At 39.0% G+C, this 21,285-nt stretch overlaps 1 protein-coding gene and 1 non-coding gene across 2 annotated transcripts in view; both read right to left on the bottom strand.

The window, feature by feature from the left end:
• Nucleotides 1-21,285, bottom strand: part of LOC136875003 (suppressor of lurcher protein 1) — a 1,553,195-nt gene that overhangs the window by 617,598 nt on the left and 914,312 nt on the right. The gene's annotated exons all lie outside the window — the stretch shown is intronic.
• On the bottom strand, nucleotides 6,138-6,256 carry LOC136875204 (5S ribosomal RNA). Its single transcript, XR_010860417.1, has one exon. It is a non-coding gene; the product is annotated as a 5S ribosomal RNA (ribosomal RNA).

Genomic DNA, 21,285 nt, shown 5'->3' with positions numbered 1-21,285 from the left:
ACACTCCGCAGTAAATTATTCAAGTCCTTAATTCCTCTTGCTGTAATCGAAAATGTGTACCGAATTTTCCTGTTGAATTCCAACTTTGTCTTCATAAAGTAAGAGCGTTCTTACTTTTAAAAACAGATCATTCGTCTACTAGTGTCATTCCCCGCGATCTCTTCACTGACAGCTCAGAACATACCGCTTTGTCAAGCAAGTCGTCTCCTTAATTCTAAACCTTCCCAGCCCAGTTTGCAGCATTTTCCCAACACTATCCATTTGTCGTAAAACACGAGCTGCTTCCTTTGGATCTTTTCCAGATCTCTAATCAAGTAATCCTGGATAGGGTCACTTACACTGGAACCATATGTTAATAGATGGTCTTACCTGTAACTCACACGCCCTCTACTCTATATCACTTTTACAACCCCTAAATACCCTAAGGAACATAAGAAGAGATCTGTAACTTTATTTCCTACCAAGAAAGTATGTGCTTTGCTGTACCCTCCCAGCAGTTACCAGTAGCTTCTTCCACGAAATATAGAACTGAGATGATTTAGATAATCACAGGGATAACTGTACAGATGCTTGTAAAGTAAGGACTGAGCTCCATGACGTGGAATATTAAGCGTGGTGTAAACTACCTCATAAGGGTAAAGAGGTTATTCTTTTCAAAGACTACGCTCCTGCTCAAAATTCGATCAGGTACCACAACGGACAACACCATTTAAAAACTTCCCTCAGTTGAAGGTAGCCACAATGGACAAAACATAACGAAACAATGAAATGTATAATTTCTTCTTACAATTATAAGTTTTGTTGATTACATTATTCTTATTATGTCCTTAATACAAGAGTCATAGCATGTAGCAATGATTTATGTGCAATGAAGTAGAACCGCGTAAAGCTAATAAATAAATAGTTTGCAGTTCTGGTACGTCTAAATTAAACTTTTTTCCTTCCTTTCTTTCTTTCTTTCTTTGTTAATCCGCTTTCCGTCCACCGTCCAAGGTTGGTTTCTCTCTCGGACTCAGTGGGAGATCCCACCTCCCTACCTCCTCATGGGCAGTGTCCTTCAGCCTGGGAGTTTGAGGTGGGGGATAAAACTGGGGAGGAGGATCAGTACCTCACTCAGGTGGTCTCACCGGCTATGCTGAACAGGAGGCATGTACGGGAAATAGGAAAATGGAAGGAATGGGCAAGGAAGAGGGAAGGAAGCAGCCGTGACCTTAAGTTAGGTACCATCCCGGCATTTGCTTGGAGGAGAAGTGAGAGAACATGGAATACCACTTACAGGTTGGCTGAGGTAGGAATCGAGCCACCTGTACTCAGTTTACCTCGAGAGGCTGAGTGTACACCGCTCCACTCCTCGCACCACGTTTCAGATTTCGTGGCACAGGCGGGAATTGAACCCGGGCCTCCGGATGTGGCTGCTAATCACATTAACCACTATACCACAGAGGTGGGCCTAGATTAAATTCCTTCCAAAAATTCACAATGAATCGAGTAATAGTCCCTCGAGCTCCTACCATTAACCCTATAATTTTAATAACCTTCAATCCAAGCTTATTTTTTTGTAATAAGATATAGTCGGTTCATAGATCAGCTTCTTTCCCTATCAAAGTCTTCTGGCTGATCTGTGAAGATTCCGAAACGAACTGGGGGTCTATTACCGATATCCCACGCCCTCTGATTCCTTGTAGGTAATGATATCAACTCTCCTGATGCTACCGTTACCGGCAAGTCCGGATACCTCTTCGGCGACACAATGAATGCTTTTTATGAAGAAATTTGTTATCAAGGACCGATTTTTTTAATGCGTGGCATTTCTCAGTATCTCTCCATGAGTGCATGATACCATAACATGAAGAAGAGTTCCTACCTCTCTTCAGAAATGCCATGAATACCTTGCCCCCATTTCATCTTTTCACTGAGATATACAACTCATGTCACCCCCGATTACAACACATTCGCTTGGTTAAAGACTAAACAAATATAATGAGATATTTACACACTGCTACACTGAATAACCAAATTTAGAATGAAGCAACATCATATTAACAAATAAATAGTCGTAAAATTAGAAGTACCGCGGGAGTATCGGGGTGTGGCGGAGAGGTAGGGAGGAGCGATGCAGCGGACGTGAACCAACCGGGCTGCGTCGAGCTGCGCCAGCAGCCAGGCAGCGTATAGTTAGCGCGTTCCCCTTAACTTCCCGATCAGATGTGCAAAACGTAAATATGAAAACAGCACATGAAACAAGTGCACAAAGGACGATGTTTACACGACGATGCCAATAAGGTTTGAAAAATTACAACGCGTAACAAGAACTCGGGCGTGAATTTTAAACTTGCGCTGAGCACATGCGGTTTTCACCTTAGCATTCTACTGCCTCCCACGAATATTCCCACCAAATTTCAACCGAATCCGAATGTAACATATGTATGTGTTCCCTCGTAAGATCAAATTTAATGTATTCTTGATGAAGATTTACTGCTCTGACGGCTTCGTTTCATGTGAGAGTAGTTTGCTCTCTATATTCAGTTCCCTTGTCGTCTTCATACTGGATGTAAGTATCAGCATGATCCGCAATCATTTCAACATCATCCGGGTATCTGACGTCACTGGATCATTGTAAACTGACACTAAGCCCCCTACGTTAATACCTTCCAACTTCTTTATTGACATCTATTCTTTTGAGTATTAAATTGCACTCATTGAAAGGAATGTACCAATTAGGCATCAAGTAAAGCCCCTCTCGAACTATAATGGCCAGATGATTTCTTGGGGGTAGGAATTGAAATGTACTTTATTCAGTCTAGACACAATGACTGCAAATACAGACACATCAATTACTTGTTCAGCATGCTCTTAAACATTACATGTTTCATAACTTTATACAGAATTTTTAATTATTTCTAATCTTAAAAGTGCGCTATAATCCGGATTTGTAACCGTTATAAGAGGGTTATATTATAAATGAAACGTCCAAGGACCGTATAAATGGAGTGTAATGAAGAGGATGCATTGAAAGCAAGAGCGCGTTAACGAGTTATTACTGTGCTTAAAGTATTTCCATTAACTATTTAATTGTAATACGACGCACTGTTGTTTAAGTTATTCTCAGAGGAAACAATACCAGAAGAAACAGCAGGAATTAAGAGTAAAACAATCAACACCTTTATATTTGCAGATGACACATTGCTGTTGAAGGAATGTCTGGAAGATTTACAGCGACTGACCAACCGCGTCATGGACGCAAGTAACCAATAGGACTTAAAACTTGACAAATACATATTATCACAGGCTTGCTGGCCAAGGCGGTAAAGGCATGCTCGGTTCACCCGGAAGGAAGTGGGTTCTATTCCCCGTCAGGAAGTCGAAACGTGTAAGGAAAGAGATTTTCACTTCCGGAGGGTACGTAATATGAAACTTAGGTTCACTCAGCCAACACCAGAAATGTGTTCCCGGATATTTGTTGGGCAAAGAGGTCGGGCGTTGGGCGTATCAATATATCTCACTTAGTGTTGAGGTTACGGATAATGGAAACCATTACCTTTCACTTCTACGAGTGACTTCATGGACTGTATAAGGTAATTCCGGTAGAGTTGCCGCACTTTTTATGTATTTTGTTATATCTCGGTATATTTACTTTAAATATTGTTGCAAATTCATCGAGCATAATTTGAAAACATGTACATTTGATCAGGGATGAACAAAATATTGGTAATTGAAAGTAAATGGGAAAAATGAGGGAACAAAGATATTGTTGCATCAGCGGCGTCTCTCCCTGGATCCCGGTATAGATGCCGACTTTGCTCGGGAGAGATGCCGCAAGTAAAATAATGACAAAATCAAATTTAAGCCAATTTCTTCAACTTTAATATAACCGAAAACTAGAATGTACTACAAGACAATTATATCCATATAATCATTCAATGGTAAAAGAATCTATCTGATAATTTACAACTTTAAATTAATCATAATTTAATTTCGATTTACTATGAATGTGCGTGTGCAATGGATTCTTCACTGTGTTATATAAACCCCACGGCACTTAACGCCCTTGAAAGGGCTCTGGACTGCTCCGCGACCACTGCTCAGCCCGAAGGCCTGCAGATTACGAGGGGTCGTGTGGTCAGCACGACGCATCCTCTCGGCCGTTATTCTGGGCTTCCGAGACCGGGGCCGTCATCTCACCGTCAGATAGCTCCTCAATTATAATCACGTAGGCTGAGTGGACCTCGAACCAGCCCTCAGGTAGAGAGAAAAATCCCTGACCTGGCCGGAAATCGAACCCGGGTCCTCCGGGCGAGAGGCAGGCAGTCTATCCCTAGACCACGGGGCCGTCGTTTTATATAAAGGAAACATCAAAATCATAATGAATATAATTCTGTCCTGACACAGTAATTTGAAAACGTGTCTGAGGCAGGATTCTTGAATCAAAAACTGATGTTTATCCTCTTACAAGTGTTTACAGATTGTTTCTTAAAACTTTGTTCTCTAGCAATCTTGCTGCAACAGTCGTTATATGTGGAGAAAGATTCATGCAGCCACTGTTTGTAACTCAAACACTAGATACAGTCATCCTTTTTTGAATATCATTTTGACTTCGGTGATTATTGAAGTAGCTATACCTGCTGGACCCAGAGAGCCTTTTTCCAGATTTCCTGACTGCATTCTAAGTTTCAGTGTTCCTTTCAAATTTCTGTAGTATGATTCTGCCTCCCTGATCAGTATTTCCTTGGCTTTCAGTCTTTTAACAGCCTCTCTTAAATTTTCCTCTATCCATTGAGGTATTTTAACAGTGCCCTTACTTTTATACTGAGCAGGCATGTAGCAAATTTTTATTTCTGAAAAATAATATAATTTTATATAATGAAATAATGTTACCAATGAAATCAGTAAAAAGAGATTATGTATATTAAGAATCGTGAGACGATAAAATATTCGAATAAAATACCGGTACACTCTGAGTAGTATTGAATGTTTCCAGATCGCTTGTAGCATCTGATAGCAATGAGGCATCTCAGCCGGATTGTTGTGCGGCAACTCTCCCAACTATCAGGGAGAGACGCCGCACCCTCCTGTTGTCAAAATTAGCTTACTCTCAACTACAGTTATGCTTCTGACGTCTACTGTACTAAAAACGTCTGATTTAAGCATTTGAAGCCAACTTAATATACAATAAATTAACACACGGAAAAACTTTGTCAGGAGGAAACATGTACTCGCCTCAAGATATCGACTATAATTGGCGTAATATACGAACAAATTTCGTCACACTCGCAGACAGTAGTTCTTCCTTAGAAACTGAAAAACCACACATATTGCCATCTAGCTGTAACGATGGGAACCTTTAGCTACAGTGTATGCGGCATCTCTACCGGAGCGGCATCTGTCCCGGATTTACCTTAGCCATTATTAATATATTATTATTATTATTATTATTATGATTATTATTGTTGTTGTTGTTATTATTACTACTTTCTCACATCATTGTGCCCAACTAAGAAGCGCGAATGAACTTATTTAGCAGACGAATTAGCTTTTATCTCTTTCTAGAATCTCTTCATCCACTCGCTGTGTGTTTTCTTCCGTTCTTCTGTCCATGCAGTGGTGGTACTAGTCTTCGGGTTTTCATCAAAATGATGTTTGTTCAGCTACGTTAGAGACCTAGGCCTGTCTCATATCATTTCATCTGTTATGCCGATTTCTTAAAGGTCTTTTTCAATTTCTATTATCCAATTATTCTTGACTTTTAGTGAGGAGGCATGATTTTTAGTACGTCATTCACTGTCTTTTTTTTCCTAATAGTATTTGATATTTTCTCAGAATGCTCGTACAAATTAGGAAACCCCCTTTTCATTCACACTCGTTCTAAGTATTTTTTAAAATGCTATTTGTTCGGAGCGTCGAACTATAGAGATCTATTGTCCCTACTTGCACCATATGATATGAACCTGCGTGTAAGTGTAGAGTGTTGAATGTGAGGAAAGGAACGTTAAGGACGACACAAACATCCAGTCCCCAGACCAGGGGTTTTAATCATTTACACTTAAAAACCTCTGACCCAGAAGGGAATCGAATCCGGGACCGCCAGGTGACAGACAGACGCGTTGCCCCCTACACCGCGGGGCGGGACAAAGGAACTGAGCCAACGGCACGTGGTATTCCCAAGCGGTCATCCATCCAAGTACTGACTACGCCCAATGTTGCTTAACTGCGGTGATCGGACGAGAACCGGTGTATTCAACATGGTATGACCATTGGCCCTACTATGCATACTGGGCAAAACACTTCCTCAGGATTATTATTATTATTATTATTATTATTATTATTATTATTATTATTATTATTATTATTATTATTATTATTTCCTTTGTTCGTATCGGTCAACTAAGGACCACGTTATTTCGGCTGTCTTCTCTGGGCTTTGATCTCTGCCCGGTGTTCGTTCATTCAGCCGGCCCCCGTGGTGTAGGGGTAGCGTGCCTGCCTCTTACCCGGAGGCCCCGGGTTCGATTCCCGGCCAGGTCAAGGATTTTTACCTGGACCTGAGGGCTGGTTCGAGGTCCACTCAGCCTGCGTGATTAGAATTGAGGAGCTATCTGACGGTGAGATAGCGGCCCCGGTGTAGAAAGCCAAGAATAACGGCCGAGAGGATTCGTCATGTTGACCACAGGACACCTCGTAATCTGCAGGCCTCCGGGCTGAGCAGCGGTCGCTTGGTAGGCCAAGGCCCTTCAAGGGCTGTAGTGTCATGGGGTTTGGTTCCTTCATTCGTTGCCGGTGTTGCTCTTTTCTCCGTCCATGTCTTTCCTGTCTTCAACTTTGGCCTTTCTTAAAAACCCTGGTGGTTATTTATTTTCCTTCTGAGTGAGTTGCGTTCTTGTATATCTTCATAAGTGATCCCGATCTCCTGTAAGTCCCTTTATACCTCCGTGAACCAAGTTGGCTGGGTCTTCTTGCCTTTAAAATAACTAAAGATCTTTTTCAATAATCGTATGGATTTCATTCTTAGCAAGTGGTCATAAAATGCAATTCTCCTTCTCCGTATGACATCAGAGATCTTCTGGACGTAAGTCAGGTCAGGCCGCGAAGAAATCCAGACTAGCTTATTTCCGATTAAATTTCTATTTTCATTGCTTCTTAAGGTTGTGGGTCCGGAGACATAATCAGATAGCTGTGGTGGCAGGATGAATTCCCTTCAACTAAGTCAATGGACGTCTCCATCTCGCCGATCAATTATTTCTGCATAGTAAAATTCGTAATCTTTAACCTAAAGTTGACTATAACTATCTACATATCCTAATATAACATAAAAATGCCAATAAGCTTGACTATTATCATTTATAATACTTGGAAATCTCGAAAATAAAAGAAGAAAAAAATACCATCGGAAATAAGTATCTCTTCATTTGAAATTCGTTAATCATTGAAGTAACTCATCAAAGATCTTTGATTAAAATAAAAAAAATACAATTATATATCGAAAAGTAGAAAATAATTTTGAAATAATTCTTCGAATTCTCTGCCTGTAAATTAAAATCACATATCTTGTTCAATTCTTTAGTGACTGAATGAGATTATAATCCTTACATTCGTTAATGTTATAAAATTCGCAGATCTATCTGGAAAATCATTGAGAATCATCCGTTGCCTTGACTTAAATATCCTAATTTTATGTATTCATGTCTTCACATTTCCATAGTTAATAATATTGAGGATATCAGTCACATCAGTTGCCTTTTATGTGCATACGTCAGGAAAAAGATAAGCGATAAGTCACTTACTACATATACACTCCTCAAAATTATCATCTATCGTCATTACCAATAGCTCATGTGGATATCATCCGTCTCATAAATTCTATGAATTAAGTTAACTGCATAAATGTATCACATACAACATATCAACATGTCATTACTAACTTAGAACACCTCATTCATCTCTATTTATGAAAATAAGTATCGTATATCATTTAAGAGGACTGTAACAACCAACATCTTTAGCAATTATGTGTCAGTAACCTCACCAATAGCATACCTGTGATGATAAAGTATGATATATTTCTATTTATCCAGCGAACATGACTGTGGTTGTAATCTGGGTTAATGTTGGTTTATATTCTACTCAACTTTCCTTATATGGATTTATCTCGATGTCTTATAAGTGCCTTCCTCCTACATGTGAGCTATATAAATCATATTCAATTTCGGATATGGAATACATAAGAATTATTACTCATCATGGAGTTGAATATATATTATTAACCTCAAATTGCGCCAATCCTCTCAATAAAACCATTGCAACAAATCATTATCTTCTTTATCGACGAAATAGTAACTATCATCATCATTCTTCTTCTTATTCACTAATTCTTCATATATCTCATCTGTTTCATATCTCCTCATTATATTTCTTCTTTCATCTCAACAACCCTCACGTACACGTTGACTTGACGCAGATTATACCATAATTATAATCTATTTACTTGAATATTCCATTTCTTCTTAATCCACATCTGTTTCATTTCGTATTACTCATATGTCTTCACATAATCCAACTTTAACCTACATATGGCACCGTATCATATCCATTTTATAATATACCAATCATAATTTATTCCTTACATTAACCACAATGTCGATATAACTCTTATAATTCACATATGCTAACCTACTCTTTATGTTAGACATCATTACGAAAGCATTGACAGGTTACATATATCACATTCACAACCTAGCCAAAGAATTGCTATTTCGTTTAGATGACTACCTATTATCCCTTTACACTGTCAAATGTATATGATATGACACAAAAGTCCACTATTTATGAGCTAATTTGAAGATTTCATTGCTTCACTATCGCTTTATTACACAAGGAAATAACATTTCATTTCAAAGGATTTTTTCAATACTTTACTTACTGCACAGACGTATATGACTTATCTTTTTCCCTCTGCTCCAATGACGTTGGTATTAAATGTACTGGGACATCTGCTATTTAGGTCTGGCTGTTACATCCTCCTGGTCTCTGGGATGCTGTGGGACAGGTCACGCTTCCTTCTCCGTCATATCAGGTAAGCCTTCCCCGGACATCGGCCATGGTCCTCTTAGTTCATGTTGACGCGCATCTGTTGCGCGAATGCAACAAAAATGCGTAGAGACATAGTCAGTGTCATCTTAGGATCTCCAGTGCCTTCTAACATCAATAGAGGTGTTAAATAAAGCGTTTTTCTAAGTTTCAATTCCGTTTTTCTCTACTAGATTATCAATATGTCTGCCTAAAATTCAGTTACATATTTTGATTGCTATTTTATATGTTGATACTAATTGCCGTGAATTTAATATTTCTTGCTGGCGAGCTTTAAATGTTATCTGCTGCTGCTGTTCGGAATGCGTGACGTAGTCCTTTACGTAATATTTTTCTCAATGTGCCACTTTAATTTCTTGGCGTTTATTTATGCTTTTCAATGCAATACTCCGTAATATCGACCTTTTTCTTCCGAAGGTTATGATAAATCCTTTCAGATTTCGGTTAGCTGCTCATAATAAATATGTATTATTCTCACGATCAGGACGTTCCTTCTAGTAGCTTGCAGTATTTTTGCAAAGTAGTAATAATACCGTTGAACAATCTTAGGCTTTTCTTAATTTTCTCACCGCCGCCTTGATATTTCTCGCCTCGGTTACGCTATATGAATTACTTTCTCGATATCGATGACTGAATTATGTGCCGTATCTATTCTCGTGGCAACTGCGTCCATTTTAGTTCCAACTGTCAATTTACGACAGCGAACTGGCACAGTATACAGCTCATAATTCGTATTATTATTATTATTATTATTATTATTATTATTATTATTATTATTAGGTTCGTTAACCCTTCTTATCTTAGCCAATACATAGTTGCACAGTGATCTGTTTCGCAACGTGTTTTACGAACACGGTTGTGGCAGGGAATATGGGCGCGGTTTCTTGACTGAATTATTCTTGCAAAGCCAAAATCATATAGCGGCGGAGTAAGGAGTCAGGTGCTTTGCATGCAGGCGCTGCTCCAGCAGCAGTAAACATAAGCCGGCTGCATGCAAAAGCCAATAAAACACAACCACGGGCAGATACTGGAGACGTGCTTCCTGGTTTCGCAATACCTAAGGGGCTGTAATCTGATAATGGCTGTTATATTAGTGCAACTGTTCAGAGCACTTCGTCCTGTGCCTGTGCATGGACTCATAACAGAGATAACCAAAGTTACTGTCTTAAATATGCTAAGTGTTCTATGAAACTTAAATGACAGCAGACTGGATCTATCTAAACCAATTTAATTGCAAATATAAAATGATGTCGGTTAGCCTGCCTTCTGAAACGACATATTGTCTGAATTACGGGGTAGAAATTTATGAAATTTTTCATGAATAGTTCCGACTTAGGTGATAATGTTGGAAAATACAGCAGTGATGTCGAAGTAAGGTGCTTTCTTCCGCTTACAAAATTAAAATTAATCAGCCTATTTCCAGTCATTTGACCGGGTTAATGATTAATGACTAACAGATGAAATGCAATCATACTTGAGAATGTTGCCGGAATGAAAGATGACAGGGAAGAACGGAGAACCTGGAGAAAAGTCTGCCCAGCCTCCGCTTTGTCTCACTTCAATCAATCAATCAATCAATCAATCAATCAATCAATCAATCAATCAATCAATCAATCAATCAATCAATCAATCAATCAATCAATCAATCAATCAATCAATCAATCAATCAATCAATCAATCAATCAATCAATCAATCAATCAATCAATCAATCAATCAATCAATCAATCAATCAATCAATCAATCAATCAATCAATCAATCAATCAATCAATCAATCAATCAATCAATCAATTCTGATCTGCATTTAGGGCAGTCGCCCAGGTGGCAGATTCCCTATCTGTTGCTTTCCTAGCCTTTTCTTAAATGATTTCAAAGAAATTGGAAATTTATTGAACATCTCCCTTGGTAAGTTATTCCAATCCCTAACTCCCCTTCCTATAAATGAATATTTGCCCCAGTTTGTCCTCTTGAATTCCAACTTTATCTTCAGTGAGGGGATGGAATGATCGAAAGGGATAGACAACGAAGAGGGAAGGAACGGGCCGTGGCTTTAAGTTCGGTACCATCCCGGCATTTGCCTGGAGGAGAAGTGGGAAACCACGAGAAACCATTTCGAAGATGGAGTGGCCAGCATTTGAACCATGAATCCAGCAGTGAGAGGTTGGCGCGCTGCCACCTGAGCCACGGAGGGTCCCTTTCGGCCTCTGTGGTGTAATGGTTAGTGTGATTAGCTGTCACCCCCGGAGGCCCGGGGTCGATTCCCGGTTCTGCCACGAAATTTGAAAAGTGGTAAGAGGGCTGGAACGTGGTCCACGCAATCTCGGGATGTCAACCAAGTAGAGGGGTTTCGATTCCCATCTCAGCCATCTTCGAAGTGGTTTCTCGTGGTTTCCCACTTCTCCTCCAGGCGAATGCCGGGATGGTACCGAACTTAAAGCCATGGCCCGTTCCTTCCCTCTTCGTTGTCTATCCCTATCGATCATTGCATCCCCTCACAAAGCCCCTGCTCAGTATAGCAGATGAGGCCACCTGGGCGAGGTACTGTCCTCCTTCCCAGTTGTATCTCCCATCCAAAGTCTCACGCTCCAGGACACTCCCCTTGAGGCGGTAGTGGTGGGATCCCTCGCTGAGTCAGAGGGTAAAACAAACCTTGGAGGGTAAAGGGATTAAGAAATAAATTTTACTTCTAGACTTACACATGTAGCAATAATTGCAATAGAGACCTTGATATTATTTCTAAAATAGGATTAAGATGCTGTCTTCAGAGTAAGACTCTGGGGTGTAATTGGTTGATACCTATATCAACAAATGTGCGCTTTGCGGTCACTCTCAATAACATTCAATCTTCAAAACACTGTCACCTTATTGTTCATCATCTGGTTTAGTAACTGAAATGCAATCAGCGAATCTTTAAGGAGCTCATATATTTTCAGTATCATTAAGGAAAGATCCTCCACAAAATAGCCAGAGGTATTTAACGAATAATCATCATTTCCATTGTACAGGCGGTAGAGCGAACCTTTTTTATCGAGACAGGTGTACTTGCTTTGACTTAGCTGTTTGCAGCTTTTTTAACTCGATAAAGAAACGTTCTAAGGAATAACAAAAAATTAAAATACAAAATGTTTTGCCCCAGCTGCGCCCGGGTACGTGGGGTTCAGTGCACGCCACTGCTCCTAGTTAGAAAGAGGACAGTATATCTGATTGATCGACGCATTCCTCGCATCATCGACAATTAGGATCAATACAAGGATGGAGGAAACATTCTGAACTATCTCTGGGCATTGAGACATAATATTGCAGGAAATAACAGTAATTGACTAAATAATTAACTACATTATGGTTAATTAACTCCATTTGGAATTCAGTGCTACCGATTCAAATTTAAATCACCTGCGGCGAAATAGATTCTGTTACAAATTCCATGTGACCAGTTGTAACGGACGAAAAATTTGTGACGAAATTCCACTGAACCAAATGAAAAACTGTTATAACCGGATTATTTACAAACATACACACATAACCATTGGTTATTTGATTGTTTTCTTGCTCTGATTGACGTTGCGAGGAGTGGAGATAACGGCATTGGAAAATAATGGGTCACAAATGGCCTCCGTATCGACCGAAGGCATCGGAAGAAAATAAGTGTTGACCAAGGAAGGTTGGATAGCAACGATGAAGTAAAGAAAGCAGGTATAAGTGAAGGTAATGTCAGACTCAGATAGAAGAAGAAGAAGAAGAAGAAGAAGAAGAAGAAGAAGAAGAAGAAGAAGAAGAAGAAGAAGAAGAAGAAGAAGAAAATCGCATGATCTAATTCATAAAAGGTAAGATATTTGTGGAAGTTGGTAAGATAAAGAAAGACGACATTTATATTCAAGAATATATATAGAATGCAGTTTTCTTTTGAAAGATTCTGTATCCAGTTTTTGGAACTTCGCATATGGAGCTTAAAAGTTCTCTCTTCTTTCTTTCTTTCTTTCTTTCTTTCTTTCTTTCTTTCTTTCTTTCTTTCTTTCTTCCTTTCCTTCTTGGTTATTAATGTTGAAAGCATTTCTTAGCAGACGAAGTATGGGGCACCGCATACTACGAAAAACGTGAAATTAAGCGATTTCCTCAATTGTGACGAAAGTTGAAGGGCTAAAGGGCCCTGGAGTGTTTTAAATTGTGAGTCTTGGAGAGTTCTATCAAACTAAACCAAATTTCGAAAATCACTTCAGATCTAAAAGCAGTTCCGGAAAAACAGCCTAAAATCACTTGTACCGCGCGAGTTGGCCGTGCGGTTAGGGGCGTGCAGCTGTGAGCTTGCATCCGGGAGATAGTGAGTTCGAACCCCACTGTCAGCAGCCTTGAAGATGGTTATCCGTGGTTTCCCATTTTCACACCAGGCAAATGCTGGGGCTGTACCCTGATTGAGGCCACGGCCGCTTCGTTCCCACTCCTAGACCTTTCCTATTCCATCGTTGCCATCTGTGTCGGTGCGACGTAAAGCAACTAGCCAAAAGTCACTTGTTTCCTTACTCATTTCCTTTTTGATTCAAATCCTAGACAAATTACCTTATTTAGCCTACGTAACTCTTGCTGTAATGTGTTCCTTGGTTCAATACCCTCAGGCGGTTATTTATTTTTTGAAAAAGTGCACACCGAATGTAGTTATAAGGGCTAAAGTGAAACTCTGCATTGACTCGCATTAGCGCTCGTAGTGGTAGAAAAAGGCAAACTGCTAATGTAATCGATCGGATAACGATTAAGGAACGGATTATAATGTTTAGGAATAAATAATATAATAATTATTGGCATACATTATTATATTTTATTTAGCTAAAATTGGTAGGTCATTTCTCTAGGATATTTTCAACACTGAGTTGCTTGCCTGAAGAGCTATAGTGCATTTTTTCTTTGATTATATAATTTCTATAAAGAATAACTAACCAAAACTCGTGCCGTAGAGCCTACTCTTTGTCCCTTTGACAGCCTTCAGATACTGCAGGAAGAATTTAAAATAAAATAAATTTGTTGTAATGTCTTCATAATTTGAACCTTACAAAGATAATATATCAATGAAAGATGGAATTTAACAACAAGAAGAAGAAGGAAATGAGAAGAAAATATCTTCATCATTTGAGTCTTAAAAAGTACGACCATTATGGAAGATAATAAGTTAAAGAAACATTAAATTTATACAGGAGAACAAGACGAAGATAATCTCTTCATGGTTTGAGTCCTAGAAAGCGGGAATATTATGGAAGATGATATTTAACTTCTCCTCAACTGGCAGTCATCATTCCACGTCAACAAAGTGTCTAGCAAGCTCCAGGACAAGCTCGTGTGAGATCGAAGCTTCCATCTCAGACAAAGGCCGTAAAACCCTCACGTAAATTGAGCCTCTCATGTATCACCGTGCTCGAGTTGACCGCGGAAAGAGCATCGCGTCGACAGCTTGGAGGCGTCACGCTGGACAGCGAACGTGTCCGGAATGAAGAAGGGCGCTCTCCGATGTCAGGGAGGTAATGACGCCGACATTACAGTAAACACAATGATACTAACGCATTCTACCTGAGTTCTCCTAGTTTTGGCACACGTGCTACAGACCATAGCCGCACCAAATGGTGTCCAGTAATTGCCGGAGTTATTAGGATCTCCAGAGAGTGCCTGCGTCCCACACTTCAGACGAGAATTACACCAGGCAGAATGGTTAAGTTTCTCAACTTATTCCAAATGATATTGATTTAGAGCCGGGAGAGTCAGACGATGTTTAAAGAACTGATTCTTCTGAAGCGACTATTATATCATTACCCTCACATATCTATGTTTATGTAAAGGTCGCTACATAAGATTTTTGCTCATAGCACCTTTTACTTCAATATTTCCTACTTTATCGCAGAACAGTCAGTTTTGTCGTAGGATATTACTAAGTTTGGAATCGCTCCTACACCAGTCAGCACTACAAAAAACATGAAACATTAAAAACGAACGCCTTTCTGTTTAATAGAAATTTTATTTACAACTACAAGAAGCAAGGAATACCATCGTCCGAAATAACTGTACGTCTATAAATAAATAAATAATGAAGGAAAGAAAGAATCAAGAAAGAATGAAAATAAAGAAATAAAACACTTCGAAATTTATTTTCTCCTTTACACGGAAAAGCTTAGGGCTTATAAGACGAAGGAGAGAGTACTGATTCTTTGGTTGTTCTCCTATTAGCAGCCTCTTACAAATAATGCATCCTTTCACTCCACCCACAGGGAAGACAGAGAGTTCAAATAAATTTAAACAAAAAGTCTGTAACCACAAGAGAATGATTAGGCTCGTGAATTGTGAGAAAATATATGATGATGATAATAATAATAATAATACATACATACATACATACATTATCATTATAGACTGTTATGCCTTTCAGCGTTCAGTCTGCAAGCCTCTGTGAATTTACTAAACGTCGCCACAATCCTCGATTTGCAACTAGTGTTGTGGCCTCATTTAGTGCTATACCTCTTATCTTTAAATCGTTAGAAACCGAGTCTAACCATCGTCGTCTTGGTCTACCTCTACTTCTCTTACCCTCCATAGCAGAGACCATTATTCTCCTAGGTAACCTATCCTCCTCCATTCGCCTCACATGACCCCACCACCGAAGCCGGTTTATGCGTACAGCTTCATCCATCGAGTTCATTCCTAAATTAGCCTTTATTTCTTCATTCCGAGTGCCCTCCTGCCATTGTTCCCACCTGTTTGTACCAGCAATCATTCTTGCTACTTTCATGTCTGTTACTTCTAACTTATACATACATACATACATACATTATCATTATAGACTGTTATGCCTTTCAGCGTTCAGTCTGCAAGCCTCTGTGAATTTACTAATAATAAGATATCCTGAGTCCACCCAGCTTTCGCTACCACAAGAGAATGATTAGGCTCGTGAATTGTGAGAAAATATGTGATAATAATAATAATAATAATAATAATAATAATAATAATAATAATAATAATAATAATAATAATAATAATAATGCGCCTTCGTGGCTCAGACGGCAGCGCGTCTGCCTCTCACCGTTGGATACCGTGGTTCAAATCCCGGTCACTCCATGTGAGATTTGTGCTGGACAAAGCGGAGGCGGGACAGGTTTTTCTCCGGGTACTTCGGTTTTCCCTGTCATCTTTCATTCCAACAACACTCTCCATTCTCATTTCGTAGCATCTATCAGTAATTAATAAATCACTTTGCGAGTGGCGACCTTATCGTACTAATAGACTATATATGGTTCATTCATTTCATCACTGACCCGGTCAATGACTGGAAAACAGGCTGTAGGTTTTCATTTTTCAATAACAATAATCATCATAATCATAATAATCATAATAATAATCATCATCATCATCTAATACACTGTTATTAGGCAGTCCTGTTTGGTGTGGACCTACATCAGTGCTTGTCCTTATTCCAAGGTAAGTTCAAGGATTTTAATTCTGTACCGAGGAGTAGAACAGGTTTGACTTGATATGAGATTTTTCTCAAGCTCTCAGTCACAGGAAGAAAGCTCACAGTGAGAATATGACGCTACCAACTTAGTGACATAGACGAACAGTGGTTGCTATGGTTACAATGGTGTCGTAAAATTGATGAAGCTATTTGCAGATAGACCTACAGCCCAAAAACGGATCCATGTTAATATCCGATTAAATTATTCATCTTTACGGCTGTTATGTTATTGAGGGAACCGGGAAGAGAGAACGATAGAACAATGCAACTTCCGATGTTTAGTTACATATCACAGAAACTAAAAGAGGTATTTCCTTGAATGTTCTTGTGAAATCTTCAAAAGACTTACATAATCATTTCGGTAGAGTATGAAGCTTCTATGTTTGATATTTTGTGTTAGAAAGAACATTATAAAAGTATTTTTTAAAAGCTCTTGTTAAAAATTCCCTTAAATAATGTACCTTTCTCTGAAGGAACATTCAAACCAGACACAAGAAAATTTGCACGCATAATATTTAAACCTTGTTTGATTTGGTGAAGTAAACGTGTTGTCCTATTATTCCCAGGAGTTGAGAAACGTGCTTTTTACATCCTAGTTGAAAAGTGACATTTTCTGTAAAATTTTCACTGCTCTTCAAGCTGGCCTCCATGAACTAATCAAGATATCTGATTACTTCCAAAAGCAGATCTAAATACTGTCTAAGAGACTACAAAGTTTCCAATACATTGATGTGATAGTTTTTGAGAAAAAAAGTACACAAAATTTCAAAAAATGATGATATTTTGAAGACTGGACGTCAATAATGGGCTAAGTGCCAAAAAGTTGATTTTGAATTATTCAATTATTTTGTTTTTGTCAAAAATCATTTGATAAAAATCCTTAACCAAATTTTTTATTTATTATCTAGGGTAAGATTCACATTCCTATTGCATTTTTTCTTAATTTCCTCTCTCTTTTGAATGAAAAATAACAGTTTATTCAACAAAATGTACAACGTGTTAAGTGCCACATCTTTTTCAGCAATAACGAGTTAAATGCCAATGAAAAATCTCAAGTTTTTATTAATTTTAACGGTATATTTCAGTAATTCTACAATAATAAAAAGTGCCCTAGTACATTGTCATGCATTTAATTACAGTTTACCTTCTTTTTTGTTTTACGTCTTGTTAGAAAGTCCTGGTATAGTTTTTCTAAGAATACAAATCAATTTTAATTGATTAATTCTTCGAAGTATGCTCGATTCTCTTCCTTCAAATACGGCATCATCTGTTGCATATCTCTCTTCTTCTCAGCTGACAAGTTGTTTTGACACGGTTGTAGTGGTAAAACCAAGTTCTTGATTGTATTAGTGGTAATCTCTTTCTTGAGAACCTTGCAAGTGCTCCATGCTTCAAATTCATTAAACATTGTTCTCGTCTTGACAACTCCGGGTGCGGCTTTCTGAACTCTAATCCAACTGCATTTGGAAAAATTTAGTTTTGTCGTATTGATGTATGAATCAGCTGCTTTTTTGTAATCAAAGAAATCATCAGGTTGAAGCATAGTAACCGTAAAAGGATTGTTCTGTGTTGCATTTACCATAAGTTTGACCAGGTCCTTAGGAACTTGACACGTTTCAACCCTTTTACGTTTCTTGATCTGTGCAAAATCCTTGTCACAAGATAAAAATGAATGGCCAGAGACCAAAAATGTATGGTTTATCTCATCATACTTGCCATTAATCGTCAAGTAAATCCAAAGAAACATCATTTTGTTCTTGTTCTGGCCAATGCAGTTATCAGACCAGACATTAAGTTTTCGTTTTCTCACAAATTCAGGACTACTGAGTGCTTTAAACAAACATGAAGCAACTCCATTACCGCCTCGGCCACTCATACCCTCGTGCCACAAATACATGAGCCCCTTGTTGTTGTCACCAACATGGTCACACAGGTTGTAGCATGAAAGCTGACGGGAATAGAACATCTGACCATGGGTTAGAGAAGGCAGTGTTAGAACTTGTTGAAGATCCATCGAACACGTAGATTCGTCACTCGTAGGAAGCTGAGATGATATAGTAGCTTGTTTTATTACTTCTCTTGCTCTCTCAGCTTTTCGGTTGTGCAGTTCTAAAGCGGTTTTCACTGTTTTATCACCAGGTTTTGCCAAAATCTCTGCTTATAGTAAGTCGCATTTGGAGCAAGTATCAGTGCGTGGTCGATGGAATGAAATTTATGGAAATTTTTGTGTAAAGGTTCGGGAGTATTACTTATACGTAATCTTGGATTCTGGATGTAGTTCCTTAAAGGCACGGTACAGCCTGCTGATATTCAGATGTTGGCTCAAGTACTCCTTGTTATTTTTTCTTCTCCCATAATGACTTTGGAAAAGAGTTAACATGCTCAATAATAAGATCCACATCTGATGGTGTGAACTTACTTTTTTGGGACTTATTACCGCGCTTTTCTGTCAATACTACTTCATCTTGTTTATTTGGCGGACACGAGCGTTTCTATTCTGCGTTTGGTTATTGCAAAAACGTACAAAAAGGTGTTCCTACACACTTGTACATTGTCACCCTTTCCATCTTGCAATGAAAAACAAACCGTAGCTTATCGCCTGCTGTCCTACCATGCCGCCTTCTGTTTACAGGAGTAATGACCATCAGCCCCATCAAAGAAGAGTTTTGCTTCACATTCTCTTCAACGCCATAGAAGTCGTTGAAAAGAACTGTTCTTTGTCCATGCGGTACGCAAACACATCGAAACTTACACTTGCAGCTGAACTGAAACAAAGCGAGACAGATTCTGTCAACCTACACGCTAAAGATTCAAAACTGATGAATTGTTTTGTAAAAATTCCATATAATATGGTATTACAATATTCAGACTTTTAAAAAACAATTGCAATGACGTAATACCATTAAATATTAGAAGTAAATATTTTGTACATACTTCTTCATTAGGTTCAGTTTTTCCTTCCACCAATATGTTTTTACTGTTCACGTAAGGTTTCCCTTCACTTCTACGGCGTTTTCTTTCATTCCGAATTGATTCTCCGTTTTTTCTTTTTTTGCATGTGTCACTGTTTAATTCCATCGTTCTTAAAATGCACCGTCACAAATTAAAACTCTCAACAAACTGAACAAACTGAAAGCAAAGTCACAGCAAACTTTACTCAAAAGAATTAGGTTAAAATTCACAGCGATGTTGTTGTCATGACGCTCAGAATCAACAGTAAAATCTCGGTGGCACATAGCCCGTAATAGCTTCACCAGCGGCCCGGCACATACCTCTCATGCCATCTTTCGGGCCCTGTATGCACTACAATCGTGGTCATGGCAGTTAGCCCTCTTTATAGGTTGTTGGCAATGGGACAGGGCTCGCTTTTTCGGGTCTAAACATTTTTTCATTGTTTTGGCACTTAGCCCGTTATTGATGTCGAGTCTTCTTTTGATGTACAATGTTCTTTCTGGCAAAATATTAAACGTTGAAGCTTCATATTCTACCCAAATAATGATGAATGTATTCTGAAGATATCAAAAGAACACTCAAGGAAGCACCTCTCTTAGTTTCTGAGATATGTAACTGAATGTTGGAAGTTACATTTTTCTATTTGTTTCACACTTCATGGTTCTCTTGATACTGTTTATTGCGAATTGTCAGCTTGTTAGTCACCTAATAGCATATGTGACTAACCATCGGGCCCGACGAAAATATTAGGTAATTTTCAAAATTTCGTACACATTGTGACAGAAGACCTATTTGTTCTCAGTCTGCCTCAATGGTACATTTATGTAGGGCGTACGATTCTCTGTTCAGTGATATACATATCATGGGTCGGAATATAAATTCAGAAGTCCAAATAAATCAATTTAAGAAATCTTCACATTTTCGATTCCTACATAACTTAGTCCCTGGTGTAGGGTAACCGTTTGGGTACCATCATGTCCGAATCAGAGCAAGCTTTGTAAAGGTATCCCACACGACAGATCTGCATTGATGTTTAAATGAACAAATCATCGATGATTCCTTGCCGCGTTTCTCTTTCGGGATTCAAAATATTTTGTTACGTGAATGTAAGGCGCCAAATACTCTACATTTTGACTTCTTAACGACTGAAAATGTCTTGTGATTTCAATCCTCAGTGTAACAAAACCATGTGTCCATACTCGGGCTTATGGTTCCGGAACTAAAGATCCGATGCGCGAGGTCGTTCTGCCGTATGGAAATCGAACAACGTTTAGGTCAGAGGCAGGATCACTTCCTCTGGACCACGGGACGGGCATGGGTCTTATTTAGGTCTACCGTATTACTTTTCAATGCTAGCCCCGTAGTTTGGAGGTAGCCTGCTTTCCACTCCCCGGAGGCCTCGGTTCGATTCCCATTCAGTTCAAGGCATTTTTAACTTCATCTGAGTGCTAGTTCGAGTTCCACTAAACGTACGTGATCGCACTTGAGAATCTATCTGACTGTGAGATAGTGGCCCCGGTCTTCAATCAAAACCATTTGGTTTGGGTTTGTTATTCCTATGTGCCATCCCTGTGGCAGTCCAATTCTCTATTTCCTGGAAGGGACTAGCGAGTCAGAGGACCGGGGAGTTAACAGCCAGCGTGGAGGGCATGGTCGGCCTTTCCATGTATTGTTCTCGAGGTTTCCCCGTGCGTTTAATGGAGATGCAACGAGAATGTTCCCTTTATTGCTATAAAAAGGAGATTTACCGCGAACAGTTAGTGCGTTGGG

This window comes from Anabrus simplex, chromosome 5 (genome assembly GCF_040414725.1).
Source record: "Anabrus simplex isolate iqAnaSimp1 chromosome 5, ASM4041472v1, whole genome shotgun sequence".
NCBI classification, from domain to species: Eukaryota; Metazoa; Arthropoda; class Insecta; order Orthoptera; family Tettigoniidae; genus Anabrus; species Anabrus simplex.
Note: the sequence above shows the minus strand (reverse complement) of the source record. Positions and strands in the feature narration are given on the sequence as shown.